The sequence below is a fragment of the Muscardinus avellanarius genome, assembly GCF_963383645.1.
Source record: "Muscardinus avellanarius genome assembly, chromosome: 1".
Classification (NCBI taxonomy): Eukaryota; Metazoa; Chordata; class Mammalia; order Rodentia; family Gliridae; genus Muscardinus; species Muscardinus avellanarius.
The window spans coordinates 120,730,825-120,756,360 of record NC_137786.1 but is presented as its reverse complement, the minus strand read 5'-3'; the positions used below and the strand labels follow the sequence as shown (position 1 = coordinate 120,756,360).

Below are 25,536 nucleotides of genomic sequence, written 5' to 3'. Positions count from 1 at the left end.
TCAAATTGAAATGCAAATCCTGGTGTCTCAGAGCAGTGGCTGGGAAGAATTGCACTTGGCTGTCACCTTGGTGGGGATGGGCAGGGGACACTGGTGGTAGCCAGTGGGAGGGCTTCCCTGCTGTTCCACAGAAGGCAAGATGGTGTGGATCAGAGGCTGAGGCCCCAGCAGGGAGCTGGCCCAAGCCCATGGGAGGATTCCCTGGAGAGCAGTCCTTGTTTGTGTGGCCTGTGGCACTGTCTGGCTTTGACCTCCTTGGTCTGCAGCTCTCTGGGTTCTTCTTCCCTCACCACCCCCTGCCCGTAGTGGGTGAATGGAAGTTTCTGAAATATACTAAGAGCCTTCCTGGTGTAGGGCCTTGCACACATATTCCCTCTGTCTAGATCACTATTTTCTTCTCTGTTAAATCTGGTCGTCTTTTTGTCCCCTAGATGACAGGGCATCCTGTTAGGTGAACTTGCATTCTCCGTGTCTGGTGTGGTCCCCGTCTGCAGGTGGGAATGAGGTATGGGTGGATCGGTGGTCTCTCTCCGTGCTTCTGCCCTTCCACTCACCTACAGAGTGAGGTCCCAAGGCGGTAGTAGCACAGAGTGCCCTGTGTGGACTGGCCACCCTCCTGCCGTACCAGCTGGCTGTCCCAACTCTGCACTTTGCTGGAAGCTCCCTCACCTGCCTCGAGGCTTGCATTCCAGGTGTCTGCCTGGTGAATATGGACTAATTCTTTGTGCTCCCTGCCTCTGCTCCCTTCCTCTTGTTGCTCCCAGCCAACAGCTGCATCATCATGCCCATAAACATCACAGCAGGGTTGCTTTGGGGGGGTCATTCCTGAGCTCTCTGTGCCCCACCGAGAGTGCTGACTAACAGAGTGGGCACTCCAAAATACGTTGAGTAAGCCAACAATTGACTGTGAAGCTCGAGAATGGTCCTGGTGCTACTTAATAACCCAGGCCAGAGGTGATGTCGGCTCAGGGTACTGACACTGGAGATGGTGAGAAGTCAACTGGATTTTCTGAAGTTAAATTGACTGGCCGTGGTGGTAGGGTGAAGGAGAGGTAAAAAATGACCAACTCGGTGGCCGTAGTATTATTTATTAAGAAGAGAAGAAGGAGGAGGGGCAAGCTTGGGGTTTGGGCTGGGAGATCAAGAATTTCATTTGGAAAATGTTGAATTTGAGATGCTTGGAAGGCGTCTCAGCAGAGAGGCCAGGGAGTCAAGTGGACACAGATATTATTAGGCTGTGGAGAAGTCTCAGATGGAGGTGTAAGTAGGAGAGTCATTGGCGTGTAAACAGTGTTCAGGGGCCAGGCAGCCTCATAGGGGAGGATGGGCAGAGGGCCCAGGAGGAAGCAAGTAAATGATTTCTCAAAAAGGAAACACGATCAGACTCTGGGTCCGTTTTCAAAATACACATAGTCTAGAGAATCCATACCAAACTGCACACCAATGTATATATCAGACTTATTCAGCCAGAAGATTTTAGCCAGCATTAAAGAGGGGAAAACTGTGATTTTTTTTTTGTCTGTGGGGTCTGTTGGCCAGTGACTATATCAGATGTATTCCTCCAAAATATTTTAGCCATCAGAAAAGAGTGGAAAGCTGTGAATTTTTTGTGTGTGGGGTCTGTTGGCCAGTGATGAAAACCTAGCCATGGAAGAGTAGAGAACGGTCTTAGGAGACCAGCATGTCTTTGGATAGACCAGCAGAACTATGTTATGCCAGTGTGGCCTCTTGCCCTGCTCTAGATAAAGCAGACATTAGCCCTGGAGTGTCCATTGCCAAGCTAGGAAAAATTATCCCTGGCCAACCACTGGAAGACTCTCAAGGGATAAAACACGAACACAGACTTGTAAATTAGTACAGAACTTTTCCGGACCATTAACATTTTCTAGCAAACCATTTTTTTTCTGGGAAGAAATCAAAACGAAGCAAATGGAATATGCTTTTGATTTAATGATGGTCAATAGATCCACTCGTACTCAATGCTACTATGAAAAACACTCTAAGTCAAGGGTAGGAAGAAAAAGAAGGATGTATTTAATCTCTGACCTCTAAGAGCTTGTGGTAACATTGCTAACACCTATTAAAATTGAGTGGCAGTGGAAGACAATTTAATAATTGCAGCAAGGAAGAAAATATTTGAATGCCCAGTGAATGATGAAACAGGATATGGCACCAGATCTCAGCCGCAGGAGAGCTCACCCTCTCTGTAACAAAATAGTCAAGGGAGAGTCTTTTGTGCTCACCAAATGCAGTGATTTATCTTAGAGGAGTGAATAAAGGGTGTTGTTTAAGGTGTAAAGAGTCAGGTGGAACCGACTGGAACTCTGGGTCTTATTCATCTATGGATGATGACATTTAGATCTGCTGCCATCTGTCGGTAAGTGTGGGTAGTGAAAACCAAAGGTGCCAAGAAGAACCAGGCGCTGGCGCCTCCCTCTCTGGGATGAGAGCTTTGGTCTAGTCCATTGTTATGAAAAATATGGTTCTGGGATCCATGGCATTGTTGACATGTAGGACCTGTGTTAAAGGCACAGCCTCATCTCTTCCCCAAAGCAGGATCTGCAGTTCAGCCGAGTCCCCAGGGGATTCTCCTGTTCATTCAAATTTGAGGATGTGGAACTCTTCTGGGACACTCTCCAAGGCCTTCCCCGTATAGATTCTCAAGTTCTGGTGATACTGTCCCCAGGTAGGGGCACTGGAACAACCCAGGGTGGGTGGTAGGAGACTTGGGCACAATTGGGGGGCATTAAATAAAAATAACGGGTTAGTAGAAAATCCCAGAGGGGTGTGAATATATATATATATATATATATATTTTTTTTTTTTAAAGGGGTCAGTAAGCCAATACATTTGATATTCTTTTTGGAACTGGGCATTGAAACCAGGAACATTCTACCTCTAAACTACACCAGCCCTTTTTTATTTAGTTGTTTAGATTTCTTTCTTTCTTTTTTTTTGTGTGTGGTACTGGGGTTGAACCCTGGGGCATTCTACCTCTGAGCTATACTCACAGCTCCATTAACAAGGTCTCACTAAGTTGTGGAGGGCCTCACTAAGTTTGAGGCTGACCACAAACCTGTGATCTTCGTGCCTCAGCCTCCCAAGTACTGGGATTGCAGGTGTGCACCACCATTCCTAGCATTGGATGTTTGGAATTCTTTGGGTTAAGTCAAGAACTGAAAGCTCAGTGCCCAGAACTCAAGACTCAGTGCCCCGATGATGCCTGTGAGTAGGAGAGTTTTAAGAGCTCTGCCTCTGGCTGCTTCCTACATTCCTGGGGGCACAAGCCTGGCTATAGGTGCTCCACTCTATCGATATCATTCTTTTGAAGACCTCCAACCAAATGGCGTTCCTTCTGTCTTCACATTCTTGCTGCTCTTCTCTTTGCAGTGTAAAGGTGGTTTGGACGACCTCTCCCAAGCTCTCTCTAGATCTTGGATTCCATTCACCTAGGTGCTTCTTTCTCTCTTGTTCTTTGACTCTCCTCTCCCTGGCTGCTCTTTCTGACCGTTCCGTTCCCAAAGCCCTTGGCTCTGCCCTCGCCCTTTCTGGGCAGCCTTGTCCCCTGCATGGCTACAATGACCACCTCGACGTAAGCAGCTTCTGGGTCATCTGAGCCCTGCCCATCTCCAGCCCCAGCTGTGTGCAGGAGGCCCCCTGCGTGCCGCATGCCACCCAGGCTCCTGGTGGGCAAGGCCGCCTTTAGGGGCAGCGGACTATGAGCGGCAGCATCAGACCCACTTGGATTTGCATCCTGCATTTGTCAGCTGAAGAATCTTAGGTAGATTAATTCACTTTTGAGTCTCTGTCTACCTTTATATTAAGATTAATTATATCAGCTGAGGAGGATTATTTTGGAGACCAAGTGGGATAATCTTTGTAAACTGCATGGTGCATAATAAGCACATAATGAATGTTAGCATATTAAAAAAATCCTTCTCTGTAGTATCTCCACTAAAATGAACTCAATTTCATGTGCCCATCCTACATTTCTTTACTTCTCTGTCTCTGCTTCTACTCTTCCCTCTGCTTGTAATACCCCATTTTGCTTTCTTTCAAGACCAAACTCTTTAACTCTTTTTTTAAAATTTTTTTTGGTACTGGGGCATTTTACCTCCAAGCTACACCACCAGCCCCAGCCCCTATTTTTATTCTTTATTCTAAAACAGAGTCTCACTGAGTTGCAAAGGGTCTAAGTAGCTGAAGCTGGCCATGAACCGTGATCCTCCTGTCTCAGCCTCCCAAATGCTGGGATTACAATTGTGCACCACCACACCCGGCTAGGCCAAACCCTTTTGACACCTGGGCCATGAAGGTTTTGAACAACCCAACCCTGGATCAATGTTTGCACAAATTCCTGTATTTCCTGTTTTCTATCATTAAAATATTGGTTTATTGTATTTGGTATATATATGTATTGCTGTATTGTATTTGTGCATGATGGTAAGATCCACAGTGCCTCTTAGACATCTACATCACTTTCTACCTTGTATTATGATTATTTAAGCACATGGTATTTTCCCTACAACATGGAAAGCTCCACTTAGGCCTGGCTCGTGACCTTATACTAGTCTTATTCCGCAAGGAGCCTAAGCCAGTCTGTGTCCCATGGCAGGGAGGCTCAGTGGTCCTGCAGATGGGGGACAGGCTGCTTCCTCTTTATAGGTGCAGGTGACTGCATCACTTTCCATTCCGCATGCTAATAGAAGGAGCTGTGCTGTGGAGAATCAAAACGGCAGACGGCCCCAACATTGTTGCTGCTGGTTTTGGAATGCACTTTGGTATTTCTGCGTCAGATTTACCGCGCTGATTATGTTTTATCAGGCACACATTAATATGAGCCTGCATTCCATGAGCATACACCATCTGGGAAACTAAACTAAAGAGGATGATCCAAAAGCTTCCTGAGCGGTGGGAGAATCTCATTGGGGATTTTCAGTTGTCTAGGGATAATTTATAAAGTGAACAATCAACCCAGCATAACCGAGAGTTGGCTGTTGTGTTATTATTCCTCGATTAGCTCTCTCTGGTGGAAACTCTGCATAACAACTAATCAAGGGCACACGAATCACCTGTCATTGACATGACTTACTTCTGGTGACGGGGCAGAGACATTGTTGTGCTGGGAACTGCCGACAGATTATTATAATAATGATACTTTACATTTGCATAATGATTAGGAATTTATTAAGCACCTTTTACACATTACTGGTTTTTATCTGTACCACACTGAAGTAAATAGATCTCTGTACCCCCTTTGACAGACATGCAAACCAAGGTCTTGACAATAAAGTGACTTCCCCGGGCTCTCTCAGCTAGACAGAGGCAGCATCTGGGATCACAGTCTTGTTCTCTGCCCTCCTGGATCTGGCACTGTCTCCACTTTCCCAGGCTCCATTAGTGAGCCTTCCACTCTTCAGGTGCTTATCATCCACCTGTGGAACTTCCAGGTGATCCTTTGTTATTGTTTCTGACTTTTTGGTGAAATTCTTTATTTTCATCTGTCTTGTATATTTTCTTTCCTCCTTTTTTTGGAATAAATTTATCACGTGTGAAGTCCTTTTCTGTTAACTCTACTATTTGGGTCACCTGTTGAAGGCTCCCCTCTGTAGAATTTTGGTCAGTTGGTTCTCTCTATGACCATACTTAAAATTTTTTAATGACTCTTTGACATCATATAGGCGATAGGACACTGTGATATTTCTCAGAAGAGGGCTGTCTGTTTGCTAGGCAGATTAGAACCAATGGTCTTAATCCAACTAAAGACTGAGTCCAAGCTGGGTTAGTTTACCCCTGGTTCTCCCCTCTCTGAAGGATGGCCAGCATTAACTGGTAGCCAGGTGCCTTTTCTGGGTCCTTTCCTCTGTAGGTCCTGAATTCTATCTAGTCTTGCCTCATCAATACAAGACTGTTGAAAACAGTCTCTGATTTAGAGGCTTTTTGCTTAGGTTTATTTTTGCCTTCAGCTCCATTCAGCTTCGGAATCCTGTAAGCCACTTGGAAGAGAGGCTGGTATATTTGGGGACCCTGCAGCCTCCGCTCTAGTCCTAGGACTTCCAGAAGGCCTGCTGGCCTTTTTGTTCCCCAGTGGCAGTGCTCTGTGCAAAGCCTGGGTTCTTAGCCTTTCATTGTATGTCCTGAGAGGACGGGGCGCAGATGGGCCAGGAGAGAGGCATTACAGAGCATCAGCTCACCACTCCTCGCGCTTCCTCCTAGAGTTGTGTCTTCGCTGATCCCTTTAGCTCTAGCAGGTTTATGGTGCCTGGGAACAGGTTAGATATTATGTATTTTATCCAGCTTTTCTCCTTGTTCTCAATAGTGATATTGATCTGCCACAAACTCTCCCTTCCCATTGGATGTCAGATGCTTATTGTTAACATATAAGAGCCACAGGATTTCACAGGCAATTCTGACCTGGGTGTTGGGGGGGTCTTGGTTAGTAAAGGCAAACCCTCTGCAAGGCTTTTGCCAGGTGCTAGGCTGCCCAGCCAGGAAGGAAGTGGGGAAATGGATGGAGCAGAGCTGTAGGCTGGGAGGAAGGCATTCATTAGGCTGAGGAATGAGTATTCAGTGAGCTCAGGAGACCTCAATACTCCATCAGGTTTCTAATGATTTTGTCGGAGTGTTAATCCCCAGGGTGAGCAGCAGAATTTTGATATCAGCAAACAGATTGTGTTTCAGCCCAGATAACCCAATATGGAGTCGTGTATGAGAGCCGAAAATAATCATCACATTCTAATGGCATTGAGAAAGGCCAGTCAAGGATATTTATCTTGGAAAGAGGGTGATGGGGCTCAGAGAAGGAATGGTGTATGGAGAGATGTTGGCCATGGGACAGGCCCAGGTGTGAGCCAGAAGACTATCTTCATGTGTGTCAGTTTGAGAGGAAGAGAGATATTCTATATACAGAGAGCACCCCGTCACAGAATCCCGCTGAATGCCAGTGTGGACCAGGGCCTGGGAATACAGAGCAAACTTCTCTGCTTTAGGACCTCCCAGTCTGATGGTGGCATTGGTGAGTAACTGGATACTTAAGAACAGCTGTGGCCGGTGCTGGGGTGGACGGTCTCTGCTGTATTGATAGCACTGGGCAGGGACAAGGAAAAGCTTGAGCTGATTGCTACAATGAGCCAGATGGATGGGACAGAGGGCATAACAGGCATAGGAATCTGGCTGAGAAGTGTGCTGCTCCAATGTTACAATGACATACACAATTCTGCAGAAATCCAGGCATGTGCCTTGGTCAAGCCTTCTTGACCTCTTGCTGGCAGGAGCCTTTTACTTTTTCTTCCATGTCTCACTTCTTGAGTCTGATTTACATGTGTGCTATCATTTGAATATAGTATGTACCCTTTGAAACACATGTTCAAGTTTATCCCCCCTGGGAGGTATTAAGCGAGGAGGTACTTAGACTGTGGTGCTTGGATATGGGCCTTGGAGAGATGAGAACGAGAAGGTCATCAAGACTAAGTGCAGTGGTGCACACCTGTAATCTCAGTACTTGGGAAGCCGAGACAGGAGGATTGCAGGTTCAAAGCTACCCTAGTCAACTTAGGGAGACTCTCAGTAACTTTGTGAGGCCCTGTTGCAAAATAAAAATTAGAAAATAGGTCTGGGCGTATAGCTTGAAGGTATAATGCCCCTGGGCAATTCACAGTACTGGAGAGAAAAAGAAAAGATAGGCTCGTCAAGGTGGAACCTCATGAATGGATCCTGGTGGCTTCATAGGCAGAGGGAGAGGAGCTAGAGGAACACACATTCTTGCTCCCTGTCTTACCACATCATGCTATATGCTACCTTGGGACTCTGCTACAACCTTGGTCTGGGACTAAGAGCCAACATAAACTCTTTTTCTTTATAAATTACCCTGACTGTGGGATTGTGTTTTGTTTGTTTGTTTGTCTGTTTTGGTGGTACTGGGGATGGGACTCTTCTTCCTCCGGGCTACACTCTTAGACCTATTTTTATATTTTTATTTTTTGAAACAGGGTCTCTTAAGCCAGCGCGGCTGGCTTTGAACCTGCATGATCTTCCTGTCTCCGCCTCCCAAGCAAGAAACAACAGACAAGAAAAAAGAAAAAACAAGAAAAAACAGACTGAAGCCGGGCGTGGTGGCGCACGCTTGTAATCCCCGTGCTTGGGAGGCAGAGACAGGAGGATCGCGCAGGTTCGAAGCCAGTTCGCGCCCTGGCTTAGGAGACCCTGTTTCCAAATAAAAATGTAAAAATAGGTCTGGGAGTGTAGCCCGGAGGTAGAAGGGCTCCAGGAACCCCAGTACCACAGGAAAAAAACAAACAAACAAACAAAAACAAACAAAAAAACCAGACTGAGACAATATGGAACCCATGTGCAGACCTGACCATGATTGTCCACAGCCCAGGAACGTCTCCATGTTTCTCTAGTATATAAAATAGAGTACAAACTCCTTAGTGTACATGATCTGACTCTACCTGTTCTCTTTTTCTTCTTCATCATCGACAGCCTTCCTGACCTTATTTTTTGACCCCCTTCTGGTTTCACAGAACCTCTTGCTATTCCTGAGTGGGGCTAGCACTTTCTTGTCTCATAAATTTGATCATGGTAGTCCTTTTACTCCAAACTGCCTTTCTTCCTTGCCACCCTCACCGGATAAAAGTCTACCTTTTTCTCAATATGTAGATCATACAGCCTCCTTTTGGAAACTTCTGTGATGCTCCTGGAGTGAATCATCTCTCCTCTGAGTGACCTACTAGATTACCCTTTGTTAATATAACCCCCTTCTCCCATCTCATGGCTTTCTGTTCCTGCCATTAGTGGCTGCTCCCTCACCTTACCAAGGTAAATCCCAGGAGGCAAGGGATACCCAGCTCATCTCCTCAGTCTCCATCACAGATCATGCGGTGCCTGCATGCTCCCAGGGCTTAATAAATATTTATTGATCAAGTAAGAGGCTATCAAATGGGCTTTCCATGTGTTTTGCTCTAGGTATCTCTTGCCATAATTAAAATTTATTTTTTAAAGTCAATTTCAGGCAAAAAACAAGATAATTTGTATGTGAAGTTTGAGAAGAATTGTAAACGGGGTGTAGGGGTGGGCAGGAGCTCTATGCAGACATGTTTGGGGGATGCTCACAGTCAATTCTGCCTTCTCCTCCATCACTGCAGACCCTAAATGCAGGTGTACAGCAGCCCATGGCAGCCTTGGCCAGGCCTGTGGTCCTCAGACAGAATGCACTGCTACCTGCCTGCCTCCGAGCATGGCAGTGCTTTTAGTGTGTGGTTTTGAAGCACAGTTCCCCATCAGTGTCCATGGGGTTTCTCAGAGCCTAAAATCTTGGCATGCTCAAGTCCTTCAAAAGATTTGCATAGAAACTTTGCATATCCTCAGGTATAGTTTAAATCACCTCTAGATTATTTATAATCCTAATGCAGTATAAATGCTGTGTAAATAGTTAAACTGCCTTGTTTAGGGAATAAAGACAAAGTCTGTACATATTCTGTACAGATGCAGGGTTTTTTTCCCTCACTAGTTTTGATCTGTGGTTCAAATCTGCAGATATGGAACCTGTGGATACAGAGGGCTGGCAGCTGGATAAAATCATGCACCCCGAGAGTGTGTTCTGATGTGTGTGGTAGTAGCCCCATTTGCCACATCTGACAATGAGCCTTGTGCGTGGGATCTGTGCTCACAGACACCCTTGCACCAGTGGTGTGAGCTGGTCCAGGCCCATTCTACCATCATGTGCCTTGGCAAAGCCCACAGGGGCTCAGCCCTTGGCCTTGGCCTCCTAGTCTCAGGTTCCCACAGGATGCGGGAGGAAGGGGTTGCACTTATTTCTGGCATCTGAAGAGTGAAGTTGAGCAGAGGCAGCCAGGCATAGGATATGTGGAAATAGCAGCTTAGCATGGAGAGCAAGAACATGACAAGAGTGGCAAGATCGGTCCCCAAGGGGACACTTCTCCCACACAGGGACAGCAGCACTGGGCCTGCCGTAGCGTTCACTTTGTACCAATAGCCAGGTGTCTTGCCTTTGTACCAATAGCCAGGTGTCTTGCCCCCATCTTCTCACCAGCTAGTGTTCCCAAGGCCCAGATTTAACATCTTCTTATTTTAGTTTCAGGCCATTTCTTCTTTTAATGGTGTCCCAGGCTACCTGAAATAATTCTCACCCTTCTTTTATGTGACTCTGTCTCACATATTTATGGGAAGTTATCATGTCCTCGTAAGCCTTGCTTCTCTGGGTTCCACATATTACGACCCTTTAACCTCCCTTTATAGGTCAAGCCTTCGAATTCCTTTCATCATTTTTATTACTTCCCCTTATGTTCAGTCTCCATCCTTGGCTTCTTAGAAGGGCAAGAAGGCCCAAACTTCAGAATGTGTTTCACCCATGGCCTGAACAGAGGGGCAATCAAGGACTCCTGTTTGGAGCACTCTTTGCCCTTCTCCACTGATGGAGCTCCAGTGAGTTTCCCGTTTTCTCTTCGGAGTTCCCAAAACATCCACCTGAACTTCCCTTCTGGAATGGTCTTACCTATGCTATGGCCCAACCCTCAGGCATGGAAAAGAAGAGCTCCGAGAGTAAGGTTGGGCAGATTCAGGGTGGGAGGAGGGGGAACCAGGAGGCCTTGAGTCCAGTGAACTACCACACCTGTGCAGATGAGGAAACTGAGGCTTGAAATTATTAGACAGCTTCCCCAGGAGCACATCGCTCATAAGTGGCATGCCTAGGATTTGATTGCAGGCTGTGAGATGACCACACAACTATCTTTCATCTCTACTCTAAGCAGCCTCCTTTGAAGGAGGCAGGAGGAGGGTCCTCAGGAAGCTCTGAGCAAAGGGAGCAGCTGAACTCCCAGCAGCAGGCAGGGGAGGAACTAATGCTCCCCTCCTCCCACGGAACTCAGATCCTGGGACCAGTGCCTTTCTTTCTTTCTTTCTTTCTTTCTTTCTTTCTTTCTTTCTTTCTTTCTTTCTTTCTTTCTTTCTTTCTACCAGTGCTTTGCTTGCTTGCGCTCTCTCTTGCTCTCTCTCTCTCTCTCTCTCTCTCTTTCTTTCTTTCTTTTTTGGTGGTACTGGGGTTCCCTTCTACCTCCGGGCTACACTCCCAGTACCTATTTTTATACTTTTTTTTATGTGGAAACAGAGTCTCTTAAGCAAGTGCAGCTGGCTTCGAACCTGCACGATCCTCCTGTCTCTGCCTCCCAAGCATGGGGATTACAAGCGTGCGCCACCACGCCCGGCAGACCAGTGCTTTTCTGCTGACATGATGTAAAAAAATAAAGACCTCACCTGCTTTGATCCAAGTGCCTCTCCCTTTGGCCTAAACTTAGCCCATTTCCTGCCTCTGTGCTGTGGTCGCTGTGCCTGCAGACCCCTAATGGCCAGATGGGGCACAGTGGGGCCACTGCTGGACTGCCTGCTCCCCTGAGCTGGGTGGAAAGCACCCTCTAGCCCTGGGTTTGGGCCTTCCCCAGTGGTCAGTGCTGCCCCTAGTCCTCTCCTGCTCCCACACAAGGTGGGGGTGACAGGAAAGTGCCCTTCTAGCACTTGTGTGTGGTTGAATTGAACAGAACATGTTCCCTCCATGGGTGGCCATCAATATGGGGTAGGATGTGGTGGCTGTTGGGCCCAGGAAGGCAGAATAGCCACGTTTCAGTAGTTCCTGGTGTGAGAGCTGTCTCCCTTGCCTCTCAGTGGGAACAGAGAGGTGGCCACTACCGTCCTGTTGCTATCCTGTCCCACCAAAATTAAGATTAAACACACGGAACAGTTCAAGGAGAGCCTTGGCTCACCCAGAGGAAGGGAACTAGGCCCGGGGGAGGCCAGAGAACAGCTGGCCCGACTCGACCCTGCAGAACCTTCCCCAGGCTTGCTTATCAGCATCAGCTCCACTGGGGCCCATCTATTCATTTAAAAACCAAGCCATAGCTGGGTGTGGTAGGGAGACTCTTAGCAACATAGGGAGACCCTGTTTCTAAACAAAAAAGTTAAAATGGGCTGAGGGTGTAGTTTGGAGGTAGAATGCCTCTAGGTCCAGTCCCTACTGTCACCGGCACCAAAACAAAACAAAAAACCCAAGCCTGTGATCCCAGTACTTGGGAGGCTGCAGCAGGAGCAATGTAGTGAGACCCTGCTGTAAAATAAAAAATAAAAAGGCTTGAGTATTATGTGGGAGATTGACTGTCTATGGGTTCAAGCCCCAGTACACAAACAACATGCCATTGTTCTTGTGTTGGGTTTCGTGCTGGCTGCTGGAGATGCAGAGGTCAGTTAGACGTGGTGCTTGTGTCGAGGAGCCTGCAGGAGCGAGGGCACGTAAATGGGTGGTGAGCACTCAGTGCTCAGGCACAGAGACGGGACTCACCTCACGGAGCCCAGAGGCTAGGCGCTGCATAGCCTTGGGAGGCAGTGGCAGAGGCAGGGTTGGTTTTTGAGGAAAATGTTGCCTGAGCTGAGTTTAAAAGAAGTGAGAAAGTTGGCCGGATGAAGGAGAAGGATGCTCCATGGGGAATTACTGATAGGACAGGTGATGAGTGGGGAAGATCAGACTGCAGAGGAGTCTAGGCTAAGACTGGGAGCCCTGTGGGCCACAAGGGGAGGGCTGGACTTTATTTCGCAATAACGGGGAACTCTGCAGCAGGGGTTTTAAGCAAGGAGAATGCTGTGACAATTTTAGATAAATCATTCCAGTGGAAGATGAAGGTCATATTTAAAGAGGATAAAACTTTAAAGAAAAAGACAGGTTGAGAAGCTGTTGGAACAACCTGTCCATCCATCCATGCATCCATCTATCCACCCTCCCGTCTATCCTTCCACTAAACATTTCCTGAGAACCAGTGTGTCAGGCACTAGGAGACTGCAGGTTATGCAGAGTAGGACAAGAAAGAGCCTCTGCCTTCCAGTGCTGACATAGGAGAAATCAGGAGACCTGGGCCTCTCTTGTGAAGCAGCTGGAGAAAGGAAGAGGAAGCAACTCTTTTGCAGGTCAGCTTAGTGGGACCTAGTCACTGCCTGGATGTGGGGCTCCTAGCCTGAGGCACCAGGGAAGCTGCCACCTCTCCATCTGGATGATGCAGTGGTTGAGTTAGGAGGAGACATTCATGTAGCATCCTCAGCACCCCAGTAAATGCTCCAGTAAGGAATGCACTCACCATCTAGTCTTGGCTCTAAGACGAGCTCACCAGCATCCTTCCCCCCTTCTGCTGGACCACCTTTATTCCCTCCTATAAAAATTCTGGAGCTGCCACCTGGTCAGTGCGCACCCCCTATGCATGTGGCCATTCATTGAGGGCCTACGGCAAGCCCAGCCCTGAGGACCACAGGTGCCTGGGGGCATCTGGGCAAAATGGCTAGGAGGCAGCTGATAGAGAGGTCTGAAGCAGGAAACAGGGAGCCAACTGGGCTAGAGGACAAACTTTGGCATTCATCATCAGTGAAAGCAACTGCAGGAGCAGATGAAATGATTGGGCAGGAGCTGAATGTCAAGCTAGCTCCGTTTCAGCCTGAGATTTGCCGTTCACACAGCGTGACCTGAGACGGGCTCTTTCTTACCGCTCTGAGCCTTAAAGGTCTTCATCTGTAAAATGAGATGATCAGATCAGACCACTGCTCTCCAAACTTATTTTTAGTGGTTAAATATTTTGTTCAAGTAAAATCGCACTCGGGCACTCCCAAACAGGTAGAAATGGGACTACTGTGGCAGAAGCAGACTGTCTAGGACCTGGAGATTGGACTTCATTCTCCCCTTACCTCTAAGCACCCAGCTGTAGCCCCTGAGGGTACTTTGGGCAGGGACATAGTTTGGAAATGAGAAATTCATGGGCTTTCTGAGGTCCATCCTCCAGCACCTGCCTCCCGGGGCCTGAGTTGCAGCCTGGCTGCAGGTGCAGGAGGTGGAAACTTCCTCAGCAGCCCCCAGGTGTGCAGCAGAAGGAGACCCAGGAGAAGAGGCTGCTACAGCCCATTCTACCCACAAGAGCCCTACATTTTCTTTGCTTTTTAGTCATCTAATTAAAATCCAAGCCCTCTAATTTGTCTCCCTTTAAAAACGGAAAGAAGGCAGACTAGCAGCACAGGTCGTAAAACACCGCAGCGGCACAGCTCCCCGTACGCTCCAGGGCGTGGGCGCCTCCTAGCTCATCACCCATTGGCTCCATCACAGGGCCACCATTATTTCCTTTTCCCCTTCATAGCATTCAAGAAGGTATTAAAATAGTCCCAGCCTCACCTAAAGCCAGGCCTACTTCTTTCTTGCCTCTTTCCAAGGCCTGGGTGACTTCTGATCCACACTGCCAAAGGAGAGGACCCTGCAGTGCACTGGGCCTCCTCCTGCAGGGACTGGCGCCTTGGGCCCAGGGCTGTGTGAGCTGGGCCTGGTCCTGGCAGGGAGGCTGCAGCTCTGCAGCCACCCAGGGTGCTTCAGCTTCCCTGGTGCTGGCTGCACACGGAGCACTCTGCTGGCCGCCCCAGCCTGGCTCTCCCTCTGGCCCTCATCCCTGCTGGGTCCTGTTGTGGCTTGCCAGGGGATGGTTTTGAAGGCACACATTTTACCAGTCCCTCAGAGGAAAACCTGCACTGCCTTCTCTGAGAACAGGAGAGAAGTTTCTTTGCCACATGGAGATGGCAGTTTTCAGAGCCAAGGCTGCTTGCTTGAGGCCATGCTGGTCAGGATTTTCACTTATGAAGAAGTGAGAGAGAGCAGCCTGAGGGGTCTAGCCTGCCCACTGCCTCCCAGCTGGGAGGTCTGTGGTAGTGGAAGGTGAGCACCTGCAGGGCTGCCCCTGCCTAGTTAGCACCGCTGAGGCCCTGTGCTGAGCTGAAGCCAGCTGAGACAAGTGTCATTAGCAGGGTGGCCTGGACATCGGTCAGCCCTGTGGAGGCCTCGCAGGTTGGCAGATGGAGTTCCATGCAGATCACTGTTTGTGGACCCAGAAGACCACGGCCCCTACAAGGGGCATTTGGAGGTGTTAAGACTAGTATGGGCCCTGGAGACCTCACAGGCCTGCTGGCTCCCTGGAGGACCCTCTTCTGCAGGAGCAGGCCCCCTGTGCTTCTTTACTAGCAGAGGGATCTGAGCTGTCTGCCTGTATAAGACAGGGCTGGGGCCCTGGGATCCTCTGTGACTTGTTCTATAAATGACAATAGAGCTAACAAGCTCTAATTGGCTATTAAAGGAGAAGGCAGCCCTATTGATGCTGCAGGCTAATTAACCCGGGAGCGCAGAGCGAGGGCAAGAATCTGCACAGGCGGCATGTGAGCGCATCTGTGCCCAAGCATGTCCGTCCCACTGGCAACCAGGGAGACCACCTCAGAGTTCTGGTCCGTAGCCAGCTGGCCAGACTCAGACCCGCAAAGAGCCTCAGAGCTGTAAGATCCTGTGCACTCAATTTACAGTTAAGGAAACTGAAGCCCAGGGAAGAAGAGGGACTTACCTAAGGCTACATAGCTGCCCTCCTCCTGCCCAAAGCCACCATTTTCTGCTCCTAGCATCCCAGGTTTAGGGAGTTGACAAGAGCTAAGGTGACATCTTCACCCTTTCTTGCTTTGTATAGTATGTTGTTTCTTGGCTCCATCCTATTCCATAATTTGAAAAGGCCCATTTTTAACATTCCCAAATGGAACTCGGACATAGGATAGCTTTTCTGCACACAACTTAAAACTGTCATGTCATAAATATAATACACAGGATAAATAAAGAGAAAAATGCTGCAGTAAAACGTGTTTTAATGTATAGATGCTTGGGGATTATCATTATGTCATGATCTGACTTAGACTTTGAAGGGATTGCTCCAGTTGCATTGAGAGTAGACTGAAGGAAGCAAAGGGGGAAGCCTGGAGACCAGTTCAGAGGCTCCTGCCATGATTCGGGCGAGTGAGACTGGTAGTCTGCACAAGGGTAGCGATAAAGGTAGTAAGGAGCAGTGGAACTCTGGATGGACTCCCTCCATAAAGGCAATGGCATTTCCTGATGGTGTGTAGCTGCGATGTGAGGGAATAGAGAAATCAAAGGGACAGCAAGCCAGGCACCTCTGAGGATGGAGTGGACACTTGCTGCTCAGGGAAGGAGATGGGGCTGGTTTTGAGGGTGGGAGGGGTCTGGGTTTCATCTTGGTTTCCTAGGTCAGAGAAGTCAGTGAGATGCCATGCCAAGACTCCAGGAAGCAGTTATAATGTGAGGCTCCAGTTCAACTGGCCCCATTCTCCCGGAGATATTGATTTTGGGCATTGTCAGCACATAGATTATGCTCAAATCCATAGTTCTGGGTTTGTGTAAGCAGAGAAAAGGACTTCCAAGTTAAGAGATCAGAGGCATGTGGAGGAGTACAGAGGATGAAGAGCAGCCTAGGGGTGGGAGGAAGGCAGGAGCATGATCTTCCAGAAGCCACGGACAGGGAGATTTCTTTAACAGATGCTCCTGTGTGGCCGGGGGCTGGGCATTTCCGTATCACTTTGTTCTCACACTCCACATTTGTAGCTTTACAGATTCCATGAGCCATGATCTGGGGATATTTTTGGCTGAGCAGAGCGTCAGTCCTGCCCCTGTGTACTGAAGCAAAAGAGAAAGTGACCAGTGCACATTCAAGCCTGTCATCTTACTTTATCCTACAAGTGGGACATTCTGTAATGTTGGGCATGTACTTTATCTCTGGGTATCGGTGACTATCAGCAAGTCAAATGTGGCTAGTGACTAGTGCAACTGAGATGACTTTTTGTGTGTGTGGTACTAGGAATGGAATCCAGAGGCTTTCTACTTCTGGACTATACTCCCAGACCTAATTTTTTTATATTTTATTTGGAAACAGGATCTCACTACGTTGCTGAGAGCCTCACTAAGTAGCTGAGGCTGGCTTTGAACCTGTGCGATCCTCCTGTCTCAGTCTCCCAAGTGCGGGGATTACAAGCGTGGGTACGCCACCACGCCCAACTCCTGAGATGACTTTTTAATTGTATTTGACTTAATTTAAATTGAAAAGCCATCTGGGCCTGGTGGCCACTTTCACAGACAGTGCCTCGTCTATACTTAAGTGGCCCAATCTACATTTAAATCCAGGTGTTCTGACTCAGGGCCTGGATCTTCCTCTCTACCCTCAGCTCCCTAAGAAGATGGTGGAGTGTTTCAGAAAGGGCGGGGCTGGTTTGAACTGATGAGTCTTGGGAAGAGCAGAGTTGGAGAAGGAGATGATGTATCTGACAAGGGACTCAGTTTAAGTTCTGAGGTTTAGGAGCTACTTTTCAAGTTCTCCACAGTGTCCTGGCACCTTTTCCCTCAACTTCTAGCCCAACGCAGCCTGTGGGGGCAAGGGTGTGGCGGAGAGGGGGACTGTCTATGTGGCCACTCATAAATCCTGCCATCCATGAGTCCCCATCTGCTTTCTCCCTAAGCATTTCAAATCCTTTGGAACACTGTTATTTAAACCTGTTTTTTGAACTTTAAATGTACCTGGTGTTATTGTCAGCATCTCAGTTATGTCTGTGTCCTGTCCCCTGAATCACTTTATAAATTCCTGCAGGCAGGTGAATTACGACGTGTTCTGTCCCCTGTTCATGGTGGGTACAGAATTGCACAGTGTAAAAAGATGATCCTTGCAACTCCAGAGACTAGATGGATGTTTGAAAATTGTGGGACCTCAACAAAAATCTATTTAATAACTCACTGGCTAAAGTTATAATCATGTAGACTCTATTCAGTTTCTGAGTTTCTGCCCACCGGCTTTGGAGCCGAGGGCAAAGTGCTAAGATCTTCAAAGCCCTATTTGTTCATCTTTTGGATGTGATGACACTATTTCTTGTGTTCTCCTGAGAACTGGATGAGATAATAACTGTAGATGTTTTTGCATAGTGCCTGGCATGAAACAGGTGCTCATTTTGTGATAGAGTTTCTTTCCATCTCTTATGATGATGTGCACTTGGTTTATTCTTTACTAGGCTATGATCTTCTGTAAGCAGGGGCTGTATTTTACTCACTGGTGTCCTCTGCAGTGCTTATACAATGTGCAGAACATATTAGGTTCTCAGGGAACCTATTGGATTTATTACTTGCTGGATACCTCTGGCCCTGGCTCAGGAGATGCAGCAGAATGAGCTGTGACCTGGGGCCATCAGGAAGCATTTGTGGGTGCCCAAGCTTAAAAGAGGCATGGCCTCCATCTCAGTTTAGAAGCCTGGTGGTAATTTACAGATGGTCTCACTGCTTCTCCACAGGGGCCACTGAATTTCCTGAGATTGTAGGTAGGGCTGCTCTGGATAGTTCTTCTGCTGGAACATAAGCCCCACAAGGCAGACACTTGTCAGTTTCCTTCACTGTTGTGTCTAGAGCCATGCATGGCAATTGGCAGGTACTCAATCCATGTCTGTTGGATGGAGGGATCCATAGGTGAGCATGGGAAACAAGACTTCAGAGCAGGAATCTGCAAACTCTTTTAGTAAAGGGACAAAGAGAAGGTACCTTAACTGTAGGCCATACTGTCCCTGCTGTGATGACTTGACTCTGCCATGGCAGCTCTGTCCAAAACAGGATAATTCACACAAACAGGTGGCTTGAGGTTTTCAGTTGCCCCCGCCCCATTTGTTGAAGACTCTCCTTTCTTTCACCATTGAATAGTCTTAACACTCTGCTTGAAATCAATTGACCACAGATGTTTTGGTTTATTCTGGACTCTGTATTCTCTCCTATTGATCTGTCTGTCCTCATGCCAATACCACACTGTTTGATTACTGGTGCTTTGTAGTTAGTTTTGAAATAAAGAAGTTCGAGGTTCCCAGCTTTTTTTTTTTTTAATATCGTTTTGCCTATTCAGAGTCTCTATAGTTCAATATGAATTTGAAGACCAGCTTTTTTACTTCTATAAAAAAAACCCTTTGGAATTGTGCTAGGGATTGTATTGAGTCTCTTTGGGGAACATTACCATCTTAACAAGGTTGAGTCTTCCAGTCCATGAACAGGGGATGTCTGTCTATTTAATTGGGTTTTTATTTTCTCTCAGCAGTGTTTCATTGTTCTTAGTATATGACTCTTTTACTTCCTTAGTTTCATGTATTCCTAGGTACCTTAATCTTTTTAATGCTATTATAAGTAGATATATTTTCTTAATTTCCATTTCAGGTTGTTCATTTCCAGTGTCTAGAAAGTCAACCGATTTTTATGTGTTAATTCTGTAACCAATAACTGCAGAATTTATTAGTTCTAGTAGTCTTTTGTAGATTCTTCAGGATTTTCTACATAAAGACAAATGTTGTTTTCCAAAGAATGAAGTTAGATCCTTGCCTCATTTCATATGCAAAAATTAACTCAAAATGGATAAACACCTCTAAATATTAGGAGTAAAACTATTATAAGAAAACATAGGGGTAAATCTTCACAAATCTGACTGTTGTGTTAGTCAGGTTTCTGTTACAGGAACAAGTAATACAGATAATCAACTTATAAAGACAAAGGTTATCTGGACTCAAAGTTTTAGGGGTTTCAATCCATGATTGGGCCTGTGGCAAGGCAGCACATCATGGCAGGAAGCAGGTAGCCACACAAACGGTTCCCCCTCATGGCCAGTGTGCAAAAAATAAAGGGAAAAGAGGGGCTGGGATCTCACCATCCCTCTTGAGGGCACAGCCCCAATTCCCAAGGCTCTCTCACTATGTCCCTCCTCCTAATGCCAAGCAGGGGACTAAGCCTTTAACACTCCAAATAAAAACTGTAGTAGATTTGGTAATGAATTCTTAGATTTGACACCTAAAGCATAGGCAACAAAACCCAAAGTAGGTAAGTTGACCATCATCAAATTAAAAACAGCTGCATATTAAAGGACATTATCAAGAAAGAGAAAAGTAAATCTACAGAATGGCAGAAAATATTTGCTTACTCATCTATTTTATTAGAATTTAATATTCAGAACATATAAAGAGCTTCTACGACTCAACTATAAGAAGATAACCCAACTATAAAATGGTTAATAGCTTGAAGTAGACACTTCTCAAAGACGATCTACAAATGGCCAAGAAACACACGAAAAGCTGTTCAACTTCATTGATCCTTAAGGAAACATAAATCAGAACTGTACTGAAATACACTTTACACCTCTAGGAACACTGCATATTAAGAATCAAAACTAAAATTAAAAACGCACAGACAATAACAGGTGTTAGCAAAGATGTGGAAAACCAGGAATTTTCCTACATTGCTGTGGTGGTGAGATGGTGTAGCCATCGTGACAAACAGCCTGGCAGATCCTCAAGAAGCCAAACACAGAATTACCATATGGACCAGCGATTCCACCTCTTATTCCTCAAGAGAAACTAAAACAGCTATGCACACATATACTTATGTACAAATGTGCATAACAGCATTATTCTTAAAAGCTAAAAGGTGGAGACAACCCAAATGTCCTTCAGCAGATGAACAGACAAGCAAATTGTGGCAAAACCGTATAATGGAATATTGTTTAATCATAAAGTAGGACTGACATGCTAGAATGTGGATGGACCTTGAAAATATTCTAAATGAGAGAAGTGAGACACAGAAGAACAGAAAAGGTGTGATTCCCTTATATAAAACACACGGGATAGGTCAATCTATAGAGTTAGCAAGCATATTAATCCTTTCAGGGGACTGGAGGGAGGAAGGAATGGGGAGTGATTACTTAATGTTTACTGGGTGTTTATCAGGAGCGAGGGCAAAGTCTTGAAACTAGAGAGAGGTGGCTATTGCACAACATTGTGAATATGTGCAGTAAATTCCACACTCTAATAACATATAAAATGTGTTTCTAAAATTGCATATATTGTATAAACTTTATTTCAATTCAAAAATAAATAAAACCCAAGCAGATGGTGGGATTTGGCCTGTGAGCCATAGTTTGTTGACCCCTGTTCTAGAGCAATGCTTTTCAGATTGCAGGCCAAGACCCATGAGTGGATTGGAAAATCAATTTAGTGGATCACAAGCAACAATTTTATAAAAGTAAGAAAATAAAGGAAAAGAAAAGGAACAGGATGCTTCAGTGGCTTCATAGACTGCGTGAGCTATTTTGCAGGTTTCTGTTTTTTGCAGACCTGTGGATATGTAGGTCCTGGGCCATGGTCAATGAAGCTTGAAAGTTACTTTTTACCTGGCCTTCTGCCCTGTAGTTCAGATTCTGTGCCCACGTCTAGAGAAGACCCACAGTCTTACTCACTTCTTTCTGGAAGCCCCAGTGTCTCCAGCTGCTGGCTGACATCTCCCTGGCCCCAGTGAGGCCTCCAGTCTCAAGCTTTCCAGAGACTCTGGTGTTGAGCTTTCCAGAGTCCCAGGGCAGCTACCATGACCAGTCTGTTTAGGCCTTTTTTTTCTGCGGTGTTGAGGATGGAACACAGGGCCCCACACAGGCCAGGCAAACGCTCTACTACTGAGCTCCACCCCAGCTGGACCAAGTCCGTTTGGTATCCACTCAGGGAGATGTAGGAACTCTTCTTGTATGCTGGCCTGTGATCATCTATCCTGAAACCCACACCTCGCCTGGGAAGGCACTGGGGGCCTGAGCTCATCCTGATCTCTGCAGATAACCCATAGTAACATGGTTGTACAGTCCTGCCCCTCTAGCTGACCTGTATAGAGGAGACTTTCAGTCCAGTCACCATTCAGGCCCGCTTTCTGTCACTCCTGGCGGAATCAGCCCCAGGACTGCATCCATAGCTCCCTTTCCTAGCTTCCCCACCTCTTTCACCGTGATTGGTTGGCCTGCTGGGTTCTGAGTGTGAATGGAGAGGTAGGCATGTGGGGTGGGACTGTGGGTCTGTATGCAAGCCCCTGCCCAGGCCCCCTTGGTCCTCCCTCTGCAGGCCTGGAGTCCTCTCAGGGAGCCCATGATAAGCCACACCCAGGGGAATGATGGACAGCTGGGCCACCAGGCCAGACATGTTGGCATATGCTGTGCTCTGAGGCTCCAGGGATGCAGGGGACCCCTCAAGGCACTGAGCTGATTTCTGGCCTATGAAATGTTCTTGCTTGGATGTTATCACACAAGACACACAGGCAGCCTGCTCTGGGCAGCATGTGGGAGGCCAAGATGGCCCTAGCCCTGCCTGCTCTGTGACTGCCAGCCCAGGTCTCCTGATTTCTGCCCCCTGTACCGCAGGTGCATGCTGCAGGGCGACCTAATCTCCTGAAAGTGCTGCATCATAGCGCTGTGGTCAAACACTGACAGGCTGTGGAAGGAACAAGTATCCACAGATCTCGGACTCTGGCAGAGGTCCTGGAGTACCTCAGAGTTCCTTGGACAACCACACAGAGCCTTATGTCTTCATCGGCATGGGGCCACCAGGCCTGGGCATGCCTGCCAGGACCTGGCTCTCAGGAGGACATTGCAGTGTGATGCCCACTGACAGCAGCCTAGAGACCTGGGGAAAGAGAAATGACGAGAAAAGAGCCCAAGGGATGTGTGGGAGGAAGGCACAGCACATGAGTTGGGACCTGCAGCCAGGAGGTCTCAATCTATCACTACTTTGGCTGGGACATACCATCCTGGCCACCAGCTGCCAAGTAGAGCTACTCAGCTTGGGTGAAGTATGGAGGGAAGGTCCTGGGGAGCATGTGTCTCTGTGGGCTGAGTCCTCCCCAACATCTACCCCCAGCAGCCCCACTTAGGTTCCTCTAAATGAATCCATGTGGCCCTGTAACCACAGAGCTGTTTCAGTGGCAGACTGGCTGTGGTAAAGGGGGATCCAGAGACTAGTGTCCCAGTACCCAAACAAACCGGTTCCCATTATCTACCAGTGTGTAACAAGGCACCTCAAAATGTGGTAGCTTAACACACCAGCAGTCATTTGTGGAACCCCCGAGTCTTTGGTTTGAGTAAGGCTCAGTGGGGAAGGTTCTGGACTCATCTCTACTCCCTGTGGCATCAGCTAGGGAAGCTGGAGCATCTGCTACAGGGTGGTGCACTTCCATGGCTGGCAAGTTGGTGATGGCTGGCTTCAGGCTGAGGTTCTGTCTGAGCAGGGCTGGGGCCTCTGTTCCTCTCCTTGTGGTCTCTCTGCAGGTTACTTGAACTTCCACACAACATGGTGGCTGAGTTCTAAGACTGAGCAGAAGTCATACAGAATCACCTGCACTACAGTCACAAGGTCCCCAGATTCAAAAAGAGGGACCGGACATCTCACCTCTCACCTCTCACCTCTCACCTCTCACCTCTCACCTATCACCTACCACAGCCATGTGGTAGGAAAGCATGTGGGATGGGAGATAGCCTTGTGGCTATTTGGCTGTTTGGGGGAAATATAACTTCCATATATGAACTGTGGAGAAGGACTAGCCAATGACTCTTGCCATAGGTACAGAGTGCCACCTCCCCACGCCCCCTCCCTTGGTACTGGGGATTGAACCCAGGGCCATTCTATCTTTGAGCTACATCCCAACTTTTTTATTTGAAACGGGTCTTACTAAGTTGCTGAAGCTGGCCTTGAGCTTTCAATCCTCCTGTCTCAGCCTTCCAACTACTGGGATTATAGGTATGTGCACGGCTCCTGGGCACAGGCACCATCTTAAGGTGGTGGGTGGGTGTGGGGGGAGAGAAGCAGAGCTTTAGATCTGCTGCTTTGACACACAGGAGAGACCCTTTGTGGGAACTGCATTGGTTGAGCCTCCTCCTCTCCTTCTACCTCTGGCTTAGTTCCACAGAAATCCCAGAGGGAATATCTCATCAGGAGGAGACCAGAAATATGCTACTTAGCAGCTGAGCAGAGGCAGGGTGAGCAGGGCTGGGAGGTGTTAGCCCTGGCAGCTGGCAGGCTGGCCGGTGTAAGTTTTTTTTTCCCCCTTTTGAATCTCTGAGCCTTGGAGCAGAGCCATATCCAGGGAGGTGCCCCCGGCATGGTACTCCTTCAGGGAATGGGGGCAGGCTCCGGAGGAGAGAGGCAGCTGCTGCTTCCCGTAATGGAGCGGCCCCTCTAAAGGTTAATTGTCCTCAGCTGTGGGAGCCCAGAGCAATTGCTGAGCTCCACTGTCTTGAGATTCTGCCGAAGTCTTTCCTTTGCAGAAGCTCAGGAACCTGCTGCTGGGAGGCGGGGACTGCTGTCTGACTCCCTTTCCCACTCCCTGCCCCATGGTGCATCTCTGGGACTCCTGCAAGCCAGCCGGCGCACCTTGCAAGCATCACAGAGCATGAGCAGCTGCAGGACCATAACCTTTACCTGGTCTGTCCCAGGGACACTTCTAAACCCTGTGAGCTTGGGGCCAAAATGTGTGGATGGAGATGTATAAATAGCTCTCCAGAGAACCTGCTGGCTTGGGAATTCAGAGTCCTTTCCGAGCCACTTTTTCAGAGGGAGGGCAAGGATCATCTGCTCAGAATCTTACCCGGACAACTTATTAAGCATGCAGACCTCAGGCCGACCAAACCTCCAGTGTCTGAATCTGTCTGCATTTTAACAAGCACCCTGGAGCCTGAGACCCGTCTTATCCCAAGGGTGGCAGATCCTGTCAAATCCCTCTAGCACCTCCTCTCTGCTGAGAGTTATCTTAGATGTTGAAGATGTGAGGATAAATAAGACAGGGCCACAGTCAGGGAGGGCATAATTGTTTCCAGGAATCCCCAGATTCAGTTTTATTATTTGAAAGTTGAGGTTCATTTTCCCAACCCTTCTTACCTTCTACCAGGGGTAGAAGGAATTCCTTTCTAAGGGATTTTCTGCAATGCTAAGTGGCTTAGAGAAAATAAAAGGCCAGTTAGATAGGAGCACTGGGCAATTGATGTCATCTGGCAATGCAGGGTCTGAATAACCATACTTTCCTTTTATACGACCTCCCCTGACCATTCCCTGCTAATAGACAAATCTGGAAGTATTTGTTTCATACGTAGATGCTGGACAGCTGTCCACCCTCTTGAAGCTCTGTGAGGTGTTCTTATTATACAGAAGAGAATCTTAGTTTTTGTTTAAAAAGCAGAGAAGTATTGAAGCAAGAGTCCTGGTCAAGGGAAGTGACTAGGATTCAAGTCCCCTGTCCATTACTCCTGAGATCTAGAGCGTGCCTTCCTGCATCCGTGCCCCTTCCTGCCTCTTTAATGCCTCGCCATCTGCCCCCTGGGGTCAAACGGAGAAGGCAGGCAGTGTGCTTTCCAATAGTAACAAGAACTTGGGGCTTCTCAGTTTCTTCTTTCTGTGGTGCCTTCAGGTCCCAGCTGAAGAATAGCCAGGAAGAGGCAAGGCAGGAGCAGAACGAAATGACTGGCCCCTCGGTGACATCTGAAGTCCCGAGTCCACAAATGCAGGCTTGCTGGATTCCAACGATCTATCCAGCAACCTAGAGACATAGGTAGGACAGATGTTATCTGTATCTGAGGAGATTGGATGAGATGTTTTCTGGGGCCTCTTCCAGTTCTCAAATTAAATAATTCTGTTATTTGCCAGATGAGAAAATGACATTGGATTGAGCGGAAGTGCTGGGGCGCAGGAAAGCCTCACTGTGGTGAAGTGAGTGACAGAAGCCAAGCGTGCTTGGGCCCCACCCTCTGCCGCCGCTCCTCTCACAGGCCGCACGGTCACCCCGTGTTCCCTCAGTGCCCAAGTGTACCTTGGTTCTGAGTT

General features: G+C 47.7%; 1 protein-coding gene across 1 annotated transcript in view; it reads left to right on the top strand.

The window, feature by feature from the left end:
- GRIK4 (glutamate ionotropic receptor kainate type subunit 4) overlaps positions 1-25,536 on the top strand; it is a gene marked incomplete at both ends in the record, with an annotated part of 288,755 nt that overhangs the window by 18,013 nt on the left and 245,206 nt on the right. The window lies entirely within an intron of this gene.